General features: G+C 41.9%; 1 pseudogene; it reads left to right on the forward strand.

Moving 5' to 3' along the window:
• Positions 1–11,661: 11,661 nt before the first annotated feature.
• LOC114676221 (large ribosomal subunit protein eL30 pseudogene) lies at positions 11,662–12,002 on the forward strand (annotated as a pseudogene).
• The last annotated feature ends 1,999 nt before the right edge of the window (positions 12,003–14,001 follow it).

Consider the following 14,001-nt stretch of genomic DNA (forward strand, 5'->3'; position numbering starts at 1 on the left):
ATCTGAAATTTCTTCATGATTAGATTCAGGTTATGCATTTTTGAGCAGAAATGATGTGCCATTCTTAGTGTATCATTTCTGGAGACACACAACATCGGTTTTCCTGATGTCACTTTGTCCCAATATTGATGATGTTAACTTGGATCATTTGATGAAGCTTGTCCAGGTTTTGTCACTGTCAAGTTACTATTTTTCTTTTTACAATTAACATGTAGTTTGTGGGAAGATACTTTGATACTATGAAAATGACTTATTCTTCATCAGACTTTCACACATTCATGATTTTCTAAATCCTCTATGGTTTAAAATGACTTGTTTCTACTCACACTAGAGACTGTGTAAATGTATTTGTGTTTTACTCCTAAATTAACACTGTTAGCTTTACATAAGAATGTTTTTCAAGAACATTCCTGATACTCTGAATATCCTAATCAAAAGGGAAGCATCCAGGCTAAGAAAAATTTGCTACAAATAATTAAAAAACAGTAGGGGCCGGGCACAGTGGCTCACGCCTGTAATCTCAGCATTTTGGGAGGCCGAGGTGGGTGGATGATCTGAGGTTGGGAGTTTGAGACCAGTCTGGCCAAAATGGCAAAACCCTGTCTCTACTAAAAATACAAAAATTAGCCAGACGTGGTGGCAGGCACCTGTAATCCCAGCTACTCGGGAAGCTGAGGCAAGAGAACTGCTTGAACCCGGGAGGTGGAGGTTGCAGTGAGCCGAGATCCCACCACTGTACTCCAGCCTGGGCGACAGAGCAAGACTCTGTCTTAAAACGAAGAAACCAGTAGGGTGCCTTCTCTTTTCTGTTCTCTTTTGTTTTCAAATGTAAACTCTATGTCTAGACATAGAAACGAACACACCATTGTTCAGTATAATTATATCCATTGTTTATGGGGCTGAATCAGTCTGGTGGGGGAGGATTGACTAACAAGGAGGTTAACAGAATTTCCTCCTTCCCATTCAAACACAGATTGGAACAAATACAGGTTTGGAAATGAAAAATAATGTTTTAAATGCTTTTATTAAGGTTATCATTTGATTTTTTTTTTTTTATTGTAGTCCGGGTGATGGTGCGTGCATACAGATTTATAGAAAAGCTAGTGGTTTAGGAGACATTCTGGAAATAAAATACTACAGAAGGAAGTGATTGGGCTCCTTCGATTGATATTTCAGCAGCACTGCTTCCTGGCTACATGTGACCCTAACTTAAGCATTGTAAGCCTCAGTTTCCTCATCTGAAACATGGTGGGGTAACAGTAGTACTGAACTCATTGTTTAGCAGATTAAATGAGACTTGTCAAGCACTTGTTGTGGAATTGGCACCTAGTAAGTACTCTGTAATGTTTGTTATTATTGTCCTTATCATTGAGCAATCTTTTTTTTTTTTTGAGACAGGGTCTCACTCTGTTGCCCAGGCTGGAGTGCAGTGTCATGATCTCAGCTCATTGTAACCTCTGCCCCCGTACTCAAGCGATCCTCTCATCTCAGCCTCCTGAATAGCTGGGACCACAGGTGTGCACCACCATGTCTGACTATTTTTTCGTATATTTAGTAGAGATGGCGTCTCACTATGTTGCCCAGGCTGGTCTTGATCTCCTGAGGTCAAGCGATCCGCCCACCTTGGCCTCTGAAATTGCTGGGATGATAGGCATGAGCCACTGCACCTGGCCTACATTGAGCAGTTTTAACTGGGCTGGGGTTATTGCAGTGACAATGTTTTTAGAAGGAAGATTATTGACATTGCAAGGCTGAGTGCACAAGCTTAAAGTCTTACCACTGCCTATTAATTCTACCAATGTAGCCTCATTCCTTTTGGGCCATGAAGGAATTTGTAGCTCCAGATGTTCCAATCAAAAAACAAAAGGCCTGAGGACATGATCACCCTCCTGAGCTGCCTTAGAGAGCTGCATCCTGGAAGGGCCAGGAGCAGAGGCAGGAGAACACCAGCTCTAGAAGAATGGTTAAGGGAGTGGCCATAGCACCCAACCTCTGGGCTTAAATCTCACCTCCAGGAACAAGTGGTGTGAGCTTTCATTATTTGTATCACTCTGATACTTGAGTATCCCCATTTGTAAAAAGAGGAGCATTATTAATTACTCTTTATTAACAAGAGAAAAGCAAACAGAAGTTTAATAGCAGTGTATCTCCTGTACATATGAGAGATACCCAGAGAAATAAGTAAATCTCCTAGAATAGATCTCAAAAAGTTGTCTTAGAGTTCGGGCTTAAATACTATGTTTCCTGAAACAAAGGAAGAAGGGTATGGGGAAAGCCTGGTTAGGGAGAGATGATCAAGAAAAGCATCTGAATAAGGGCAAGGTTTGTTATGACTTCTTCTTTTCTTTTTAAGACAGGGTCTCACTCTGTTGCCGGTGCTGGAGTGCAGTGGCTCTATTTCAGCTCACTGCAGCCTTTACCTCCTAGGCTCAGGTGATCCTCCCACCTCAGTCATCCAAGTATCTGGGACTGTAGGCATGTGCCACCATGCCCAGCTAATTTTTGTAGAAATGGGGTTTTGCCATGTTGCCCAGGCAGGTCTCAAATTCCTGGGCTCAAGCCATTTGCCCACCTCAGCCTCCCAAAGTGCTGGGATTACAGGTGTGAGCCTGTTATGACATTTTAAGTCAATTATTTCTCCATTGATAAGAGTCTCTAGTGATTTAGTTATCCTTCTCTTTCTGGTGCAGAGAGAAACACACCTTTAAAAATGGAGATTTCCTTCATAAATGTCAGTTTGTCTTTCAAAAGGGTAACTTTTCTGAGCTTCTCCTGTGTCTGCAGTTTCTCAAAAATAATCCTTATGCCACAGGGGCACATTTAGGGTAGCATATTCTGGTCTTCTACCGTCATATTTTAGGGTGGCATGTCCTGATCCCCATCAATAGTATTTTCTATGTATTGCACTGTGGGGAATTTAACAAAGGCAGTGGATTCTGGCATTGTTAACCCCTCAATAACTAGATGCATACCAGTTTTTCCTCCTACTCAAAGAGAACAGCTGGAGTTGGTTCTGTGTGTGCACAACACGGAACTGGATTTTTACCAAGGGCTGGCTTACTCAATGTTCTAAATACTTAACATGTATTAACTCATGGAATTTTTTTTTTCTAGCAGACAGGTGTCTCCCCATCACCCAGGCTGGAATGCAGTGGCATGATCATAGCTCACTGTAGCCTCTAACTCCTGGGTTCAAGCGATCCTCTTGCCTTAGCCTCCGGAGTCACTAGGATTACAGGTGTAAGTCACCATGTCCAGCTTAACTCAGTGAATCTTAACCATAAGCCTGTGACATAGGTTATATTAAATTTCTGTTTTACAGATAAGAAATCTCAGGTACAGAGAGGACACGGTAAGAGGTGGAGCCAATTCAAACTCGGGCAAGTTTATACTTTTAATAAATCGGCTGCCTTTTAATATCTGGAAATATAAGCAGGAGCAGAACCTAAGAAGAGTCAGATCCTCCTAGCTGGTTATTAGGCACTTATGTCTTGACTTATGGAAACAGAAGGTTGGCATCCTGGGAGGTCACTGACCTCTTTGTAGCTCGTCCAAGCTAGAGTCTCTGTGCAGATATAACACGTTGCTGCCCTCTCTGTGGAGACTTGTATACACTGGGGCAGGAGCGGAGGAGCCCATGGTGCTCAAAAATAGAAGAAAATGATAAATAAAAGCTTTAAAAATCAACAGCTCTCAGTGGATTCTCATAGATGAAAACAAGCTCATCCTAATTTGTTAAATTTCGCGACCTGAGGTACTTGCTGCTCAGCTCCTCCACATCATGTTCCCCCCTTTTGACCATCTCTTCCAGTAGTTGCTGCAGAAACTGGCCGTGAACAAGTGTAACCTAACAATACCTTGCCTCAGCTGCCCTGTGTATCTCTTGCTTTCTGCCCCTGGGGCTTCCGAAAGCCATGCTGCTGAATGGGATGGCTGCAAGAATCTGTTCAGCCACGCGGTTGCATTGGCAAACCTGGAAGTTCGCGAGTTAACACCTTATGGTGTAACTGTTGACCAAGGGGAGATAGGAACTAATAGATAAATAACCCTTCTTCTATTTTCTGGCACAAAACTGAGGCTCATCCTACACAGCTCCTTAGAGTCCCCAGTGGAATTGAGCTCCAGGTGCCTACAGCAGTGACCTTGCAACACATCCTTGCACTGGCATCCCTTCCTTGTTTCTCTCTTGTCCCCAGATCTTTTCCCAAAACAAACTCCCGAACACATATCCTTGTCTCTGTTTCTGCTTTTTTGAGTGGAGCTTGGGGTAAGACATCCATTGCTGACGTTAGAAAATGCAAGGACTTCATGTTGTCACGTCTTCCAATTTTTCAGGAGAAAATAAACGTTTACATTTTTGTGTGAAATCTCCTGATTGTAAATGGATGTCCCAAATACATATAACATTGTCCAGATCAAATATTCATCAGACTAAATATGAAAGCAACCTGAATATAGTGGTTTGTAAAATTTTTTTTTTTGAGACAGAGTCTCACTCTGTCACCCAGGTTGGAGTGCAGTGGCGTGATCTCAGCTCACTGCAACCTCCGCCTCCAGAAGTGATTCTGCTGCCTCAACCTCCCGAGTAGCTAGGATTACAGACACACTCAACCATGCCTGGCTAAATTTTGCATTTTTAGTAGAGACAAAGTTTCACCATGTTGGCCAAAGTTGGTCTCGAACCCCTGACCTCAAGTGATCTGCCTGCCTTGGCCTCCCAAAGTGCTGGGATTACAGGCATGAGCCACTGTGCCCGGCCTTTAAAATTCTTTATACCTAGAAATTGAGGATACAGTAATAGAAGGCCTTTTTGTTAATTAAACTTAAAAATTATAACTGTTTGGTCAGGTGCAGTGGCTCATGCCTATAATCTCAGCACTTTGGGAGGCTGAGGCAGGCAGATTGCTTGAGCTCAGGAGTTTGAGACTAGCCTGGAAAACACGACGAAATCTCATCTCTACCAAAAATACAAAAATTAGCCAGTCTCATAACCTGGTCTCAAAATAAATAGATTAAAATTAAAAAAAAACTGTTTTATAGGTATTTACATTTTATCAAGTATTTTTATATACATTATCTCATGCAATAAATTAGAGAATTCTTGTTTACAGATCAAATAGTTGGGCTGAAATACCAAGGTATGAGAGGACAGGAAAAGTGAGAAAGAAACAGAGACCTTGTGGCCTCCCCAACATTCGGGGCCATTTGGGATGGGTAGGACATCTGGCAGACCACTAAACCTCCACCCTTCTGAAGCTGTAAAATCTCATCCTGTTTGATTGATTTGCAATATCACCACATCCCTTCTTAAAGTATTAGTTTGCTTTTTGCCTTTTCTTTTTGTAAATGTTGAAGAAACGATTTGTGGTTTGGGGATCACTCTGAGCATTACTGCGATTTGGATGCTTCTGATTATTCTTTAACGATGTGGCAATTATATGGTTCATTTGTCACTGTGTAACGAATTTCCCAAGATATGGCAGGCTTAAAACAATATGTGTAAACCCTCATGATTCTGTGGATTGACTGGGCTCAGCTGGTGGGTCTCCTGCTCCTGTGATATCAGCTGGGGCTGTAGTTGCCCTGGGGCTTAATTGGGCTGGAAAGCCTAGCTGGCTGTCACGGCTCACAGCTCCAAGCTGGAGCTCAGCTGGGCCGCTCTGATGAAACGTCTACACGTGGCCTCTCCACGTGGCTTGGGCTTCTCACAGCATGTGTCTGGGTTCTGAGAGGGAGTTTCCCAAGAGTGAGGATTCCGAGAGGGAGGAAGCAGAAGCCCAGAACTTTTGCTGGCCCAGAATTAGTACACAGTCACTTTAGCCACAGTTCTATTGGTAAAGCAGTCACAGAGCCCAGATTTAAGGGAAGAGAAATAGAGTGCACCAAGGAGTTTGTGGCCGTCTTTAATTTCCTTTGGGAATTAAACCATTTCTTTCACACAAAAAAATATTCTCAATTACATCTATCTGATCGGGGCAATTCTTACGTTTCTCTTTTGCTGAACCTCAGATGTAGGGGGCTGAGTTAGTGATGTCATTGTTCATGACATCATTATCACAGTCCACACGAGACCTCTTGCATTTTATTTCTTGATCCTCTTGTTACTCCCGTTTCCCTTTCCATCCTCTTCCCACTGCTGGCAAACACTCGCAGGCATTTAAAATCCACATTTTGTTTACCGGTCTTCCTTCTAAATGTGTATTGCTGATTTGTATGCATGTATTTTGAATTAACATAAATGACATTCTCATAATTACATCAGCACTGTTTTAAAGATTTGTTCGTGTTGCTATATATTTATTTAATCCCTTTCTTCTAACAGCTGCATGGTGTTCCACCATATTTTGCCTATTGACTCCTCCAGTGTGACCTCTCAGACTGCATCCAATTTCCCATCAATACAAACTAGACTATGATAATACTGTTTCCTTTGTCTTCAGATGGGCCAGTATCAAAATTCCTTTGGGATATTTAACCAAGAATAAATTATGTGGCATAGGGTAAGCTTATTCCTCTTTTTTTTTTTAAAAAAAAAAAAACAAAACAGATCTTGAAAAATCCCCAGTGCCAGCCAACAGTTGTATTATCCATCTTTCTAATTTTTGCCAGAGGTGTAAAGTGAAATCTCAATGGTCTTTCATTCTTATTTCTCTGATTACTAATGAGTTTGAGTATTCCAGCATATGCTTGGTATAGCCTGTTTGGTTTTGCCTTTTATTAATTACTCATTTACTGGGGTTCTTGTCTTTTTCCTGTTGATGTATGAATCTCTTATATATTCTAGATATTAGCCACTTAGCAGTTTTAGACATTACGACTATCTCCTCCTATCTTGTTACTTGTTTGTTAACTCTTGCACAGTGGTCTTCACTGCATACGAAGAGTTGATTAAATTTATCACATTTTTGTCTTATGGCTTACGCTTTTGAGTTTCATTGAAGAATTCCTTCTCAACATAAAGTCCCCCACATTTTCTTACTTAACGTTATATATTTATTTTCAAATTTAGGTCTTTAATCCATTGACAATCACCTTTGTATGTGATATTAAGTAGGAATCTAGCTTTATTTTTCCCCAAAATGTGGGCCAGTTTTTCTAAGAAATTTTACTAAATGACCACCTCTTCCCTCCTTGCTTTGTGGTGCCAGGAAGTGCCATATTTGTCATGACTTGGCAGAAACTTCTTGAAAATACAGACAAGGCAGAAGAAAGCACAACTGAGCAATAGAGAGTGAGGCAGAGATGCTATTGTTTGTAGTTTTGATATGTCTAAACCCAGAAATCCACCTCTTCATTTTTGCTGGGTTTTTGTCCTTCGTAACTAAAATGACCATTACAACCATGATGTCCTAATCTCGCTTCTATGTAGAGAGCTAATGTCATAGCCTGCTGAGATTCAAATGACAACGATAATTCCAGTTAACATGATTTATTCTTACTTGTATCAGTTATTTGAATTTGTGATATGGTTGGTTGGATTATTTTGTTTCTTTTTAACTTGAGACAGAGAAACATGCAGTTTATTATTTTTTTTTGAGACAGAGTCTGGCTTTGTCGCCCAGGCTACAGCGCAGTGGTGTGATCTCGACTCACTGCAACCTCTGCCTCCCAGGTTCAAGTGATTCTCCTGCCTCACCCTCCCCAGTAGCTGGAATTACAGGCACCCAGCACCACGCCTGGCTAATTTTTGTATTTCTAGTTGAGACGAGGTTTCACCATGTTGGCCAGGCTGGTCTCGAACTCTTGACCTCAAATGATCTGCCTGCCTTGGCCTCCCAAAGTGCTGGGATTACAGGCATGAGCCACTGCACCCGGCCAAGACAGAGAAATAATACAGTTGAAATGTGGTTTTTTGCTGAGATAACTGGGAAACATTTTGAGAAACTGGCAGATTTTGAGAAACTGACAGTTTTTCCCTATTAAAAGTTCACAGGAAAAACATAGGGAAAAAATATGTATATATTTTAGAGACAGAATTTTGCCCTGTTGCCCAGGCCGAGTGCAGTGGTATAATCATAGCTCACTGCAGCTTCAAACTCCTGGGCTCAGGCAATCCTCCTGACTCAGCCTCCCAAGTAGCTGGGACTACAAATGTGTGCCACCACAGGCAGCTAATCTTTTTATTTTATTTTTTAGAGTTGGGGTCTTGCTATGTTGCCCAGGCTTGTTTTGAACTCCTGGCCTTAAGCAATCCTACCACCTTGACCTCCTAAAACATTTGAATTATAGACATAAGCCATTGTGTCCAGCTAGGGAAAAAAACATTTTGAGCTTGGGGTAGGCAAAGATTTGTTAGATACAAAACCAAAAGCATAATCCATAACAAAATTAGTAAATTAGAGTTCTTCAAAAGTCAAACCTTTTTCTCTTTGAAAGATACTGTTAAGAGATGGAAAAGGCAAATTATAGCCTGGCAGAAAATATTTATAAGACACTTACCTGATAAAGAACTTGTGTCCAGAATACACAAAGAATTTTCAAAACTCAATAATAAAACAACCTACCCAATTTTAAAAATGGGCAAGAGATTTGAATGCTCTTTACTAAAGAAGATGTATAGATGGCAAATAAGCACATGAAAATATGTCCAACAACATTAGTCATTAGAGAAATTAAAACCACAATGTGATATTACTACACATTCATTAGAAGGGCTAAAAAGATTGACTATACCAAGCGCTAGTGATGATCTGGAGTAACTAGAAGTCTTATATACAACTAGTGTGAATATGAAATGACCAAACACTTTTTTTTTTTTTTAAGACAGGGTCTCACTTTGTTGCCCAGGCTGGCCTCGAACACATGAGCTCAAGGGATCTTCCCACCTCAACCTCCTGAGTAGCTGGGACTACAGGAGTGCTACTGTGCCCAGCTCCAAATGATCAAACGCTTTGGAAAACTGCTTAGTGTAAGTTCTCCAAAAGACACTGTATTTGTTTCCTAAGGCTGCTGTAAAAAAGCACAAATTAGAAATGTATTGACAGAACAGAAATCTATTCTCTCACAGTTCTGGAGGCTAGAGGTCCCAAAACAACCCTGTCGGTAGGATTGGTTCTTCTGAGGGCTCTCAGGGAGGGTCTGTTCTGTATCTTTATCCTGGCTTCCACAGATGGCTGGTAAGTTTTGTCTTTCCTTGGTTTACAGCATCACTCCAGTCTCTCTCTTTGTTTCCACATGGAGTTCTCCCTGCGTGTCTCTATTTCGGTTTCTTTCCTTCTCTTCTATAAGGATATCAGCCATATTGGATTAGAGTCCCCCAAATTGAATATGATCTCATCTAACTTTGCAGATATCTGCAAAGATTATTTCCAAATAAGGTCACATTCACATGGACCAGAGGTTTAGGACTTCATATATATTTTTGGAAGATGCAGTTTGACCCATAATATACATGTACTCGAATATTCATAAAAGCACAATTTGTAATAGCCTAGAACAGCAAACGATCTCGCTACTCATCAATAGTTGAATAGATAAATAAATCATGATATAGTCATGTGATGAATACCATAATACAATAAAAATTAACTACCTACAACTATGGACAATATGGATGAATCTCACAAATAAAATGCTGGATAAAATAAATAAAACAGCATATACTGGCTGGGCACAGTGGCTCACTCCTATAATCCCAGCACTTTGGGAGGCCGAGGCGAGTGAATCACTTGAGGTCAGGAGTTCAAGACCAGCCTGGCCAACATGGTGAAACCCCATCTCTACTAAAAATATAAATTAGCGAGTGTGACGGTACATGCCTATAGTCCCAGCTACTCAGGAGGCTGAGGCAGGAGAATCACTTGAACCTGGGAGGCAGAGATTGCAATGAGCCAAGATTGTGCCACTGTACTGCAGACGGGTGACAGAGTAAGACTCCGTCTCAAAAAAAAAAAATTCTTTTTCACAGATTTTGTTGTTGTTGTTGTTAAGATATAGGATCTCACTATGCTGCTTAGGCTGGCCTTGAACTCCTGGACTCAAGCGATCTTCCCATCTCAGCCTCCTAAGACTACAGGCTTGCAGCACTATACCCAGCTAAGAATTCTTAATTTGCTTCCTTAAGAGAAGTACATCAATAAATATGATTTCTTCAAATGTAGCAACTCTGAAAAATTCACTTAGAGTCCCTCAGAGATCAAAAGAGGTTCAGACTACTTAATTTTTTAGGCTCTTAGTTTTATATATACACAGAAATGAACAGACAGGGTGACAAATATTGTGTGATACATTGTGTAATATATTTTATATTTTTACATTTACTAAATATAATAATTTTAACATAAAAGAATTCCAAACAATGTCAATCATGTCAAAAGTCCTAACATAGGTCCTTCTCACTGTGAAGGCACTATTCTAGATGGTGGAGATACATAGAGAACAGAATAGACAAAATCCTTGCCTGCTAAGAGCTTGCATTCTAGCTGGCAGGAGACAGGCAATAAACAATAAACATAAGAAATATGCTAATTCTGTGGTATGATAGAGGGGATAAGTCACCATGGGAAATAAAAGTAAAGCAAGGAAAAAGTGTTTAGGGGAGAAGGGGAGGGACTGTGTTTTAATGGGGTGGGCAGGGTAGACCTCCTTAAGAAGGTGACAGTTGAGCAAAAATTTGAAGAAGAAAAGGGAATGAGCCATATGAATATCTGGTGGGCGGGGGGAATCACTTCAAATAGATAGATGTTCCAAAGACCCTTAAGATGTAGCCATACTGGCGTGTTTGAGGCAAAACAAGGACAAATTCCATTTGTATAAATGGAGAGAAATATGTGTGAAGGAGAGTAGTAAATGAATCAGACAGGTAAAGGGCATTCAGATTATACAGAGCATCTTAGGCGCTATAAGAACTTTAGCTTCCTCTCTGACAGAAATGGAAAGCCATTGCAGGGATTTGAGCAGAAGAGTGACATGATCTGATTTCCATTTTATTTTTTTGAGACAGAGTATCATTTTGTCATCCATGCTAGAGTGCAGTGGCACAATCATGGCTCACTGCAGCCTCAAACTCCTGGGCTCAAGCGATCCTCTTACCTCAGCCTCCCTAGTGGCTGGGACTACAGGCATGCACCATGATACCAGGCTAATTTTTAAACTTTTTGTAGATACAGGGTCTTGTTATGTTGCCTGGTCTGGTCTCAAACTTCTGGCCTCAAGGGATCCTCCTGACTCAGCCTCCCAGAGTGTTGGGATTACAGGTGTGAGCCATCACCCCATCCTCACTTCCATTTTAACCTAATTTTTCTGGCTGCCATGTTGAGAATAGATTTTAAGAGGCAAGTATAAAAGTAGTGAGACAAGAAAGGAGGTTAATTAAATAATTCATGTGGGAGGTAACAGGAGTTTGGATCCGGATGATAGCAGAAGTGATAAGAAATGGTTATACTTGGATATATTCTGAACGTAGGGCCAGGAGAATTTGCTGACAGACTAAGATGGGTGAGCAGGAGGTAGAAGAGAAAAAGAAGAGTCATGGAAGATGCCAACCCAAGAACCAAGATGTGAAAGAGGGCAGACTGGTTTGAGACTAAGTTTGAGGCAGAATATTAGGAGCTCAGTTTGAACTTGTTAAGACTGAGATGCCCTTTTTTTTTTTTTTTTTGCTTCCCGGCCATCTTAGCGGCTGCTCTTGGTTGAGGGCTGTCCCGCACCTAAGGCAGGAATATGATGGCCGCAAAGAAGACAAAAAAGTCTCTGGAGTCAATCAACTCTAGGCTCCAACTCGTTATGAAAAGTGGAAAGTACGTGCTGGGGTACAAGCAGACTCTGAAGCCAAGGCAAAGCTAAATTGGCCATTCTTGCTAACAACTGCTCAGCTTTGAGGAAATCCAAAACAGAGTACTATGCAATGTTGGCCAAAACTGGTGTCCATCACTACAGTGGCAATAATATTGAACTGGGCACAGCAAGCGGAAAATACGACAGAGTGTGCACACTGGCTATCATTGATCCAGGTAACTCTGACATCATTAGAAGCATGCCAGAACAGACTGGTGAACAGTAAACCACGCAAAAATTTTCCTTTAATAAAATTTGCCGGCCGGGCGCGGTGGCTCAAGCCTGTAATCCCAGCACTTTGGGAGACCGAGGCGGGTAGATCACGAGGTCAGGAGATCGAGACTATCCTGGTTAACATGGTGAAACCCCGTCTCTACTAAAAATACAAAAAACTAGCCGGGCGTGGTGGCGGGCGCCTGTAGTCCCAACTACTCGGGAGGCTGAGGCGGGAGAATGGCCTGAACCCGGGAGGCGGAGCTTGCAATGAGCCGAGATCCGGCCACTGCACTCCAGCCTGGGAGACACAGCGAGACTCCGTCTCAAAAAAAAATAAAATAAAATAAAATAAAAAAATAAAATAGGCCGGGCGCGGTGGCTCAAACCTGTAATCCCAGCACTTTGGGAGGCCGAGACGGGCGGATCACGAGGTCAGGAGATCGAAACCATCCTGGCTAACACGGTGAAACCCCGTCTCTATTAAGAAATACAAAAAACTAGCCGGGCGAGGTGGCGGGCGCCTGTAGTCCCAGCTACTCGGGAGGCTGAGGCCGGAGAATGGCGTGAACCCGGGAGGCGGAGCTTGCAGTGAGCTGAGATCCGGCCACTGCACTCCAGCCTGGGCGACAGAGCGAGACTCCGTCTCAAAAAAAAAAAAATAAAAAAATAAAAATAAATAAATAAAATAAAATAAAATAAAATAAAATAAAATTTGCCTGAGCTTGTTTAAAAAAAAAAGAAAGATTGAGATACCCCATTTGTCTTAAATAAAGATATTCAGTAGATTATTGAGTTCATGGTTCTGGAATTCAGCGGAGAGGATGTCTGTACTAGAGATACTTTTGAGAGTCATCATCATATAGTGATATTGAAAACTGTAAAATTTGGATGAGTTTGCCATGAGAGTGAGGGTAGAAAAGAGACTCTCCTGGCTAACATGGTGAAACCCCGTGTCTACTAAAAATACAAAAACAAAAGTAGCTGGGCGTGGTGGCGGGCACTTGTAGTCCCAGCTACTTGGGAGGCTGAGGTGGGAGAATGGCGTGAACCTGGGAGAGGGGACCTTGCAGTGAGCCGAGATCGCGCCACTGCACTCCAGCCTGGGTGACAGAGCGAGACTCCGTCTCAAAAACAAACAAACAAACAGATCAATAAAGCAGAATAGAGATCCCAGAAATAGACCCACATAAATATAGCCAATTGATCTTTGACAAAGGAGCAAAGGCAATATAATGGAGCAAAAAAAGTCTTTTCTTTTCTTTTCTTTCTTTTTTTTTTTTTTTTTTAAGACAGAGTCTCATTCTGTTGCCCAGCCTGGAGTGCAGTGGTGTGATCTCGACTTACTGCAACCTCCACCTCCTGGGTTCAATCGATTCTCCTGCCTCAATCTCCTGAGTAGCTGGGATTACAGGAATGTGCTGCCACTCCTGGCTAACTTTTGTATTTTTAGTAGAGACCGGGTTTCACCATGTTGGCCAGGCTGGTCTCAAAATGCTGACCTCAAGTGATCCACCCACCTCAACCTCCCAAAGTGCTGGGACTACAGGCATGAGCCATCACACCTGGCCAAAAATAGTCTTTTCAACAAATGGTACTGGAAAAACTGGAATAACAAACAAACAAACCCAAATCTAGATACAGATCTTAAACTTTTCACAAAAACTAATTTAAAATGGATCATAAAACTAAATGTAAACCTCAAGACTCTAAAACTCCTAGAATGTCACTCCAGGAGAGTGACACAAGGAGCCTGAAGGTCACCTGACCCAGTGTCACTCACTGGCTGCCAGATGGATTCATAGCTGAGGTTTTTGGTAGGAAAGGAATTCACAAAACATTTTTTTTTTTTTTTTTTTTTTTTGAGACGGAGTCTCGCTCTGTCGCCCAGGCTGGAGTGCAGTGGCCGGATCTCAGCTCACTGCAAGCTCCGCCTCCCGGGTTCACGCCATTCTCCTGCCTCAGCCTCCCGAGTAGCTGGGACTACAGGCGCCCGCCACCTCGCCCGGCTAG

This window comes from Macaca mulatta, chromosome 2 (genome assembly GCF_049350105.2).
Source record: "Macaca mulatta isolate MMU2019108-1 chromosome 2, T2T-MMU8v2.0, whole genome shotgun sequence".
NCBI lineage: Eukaryota > Metazoa > Chordata > Mammalia > Primates > Cercopithecidae > Macaca > Macaca mulatta.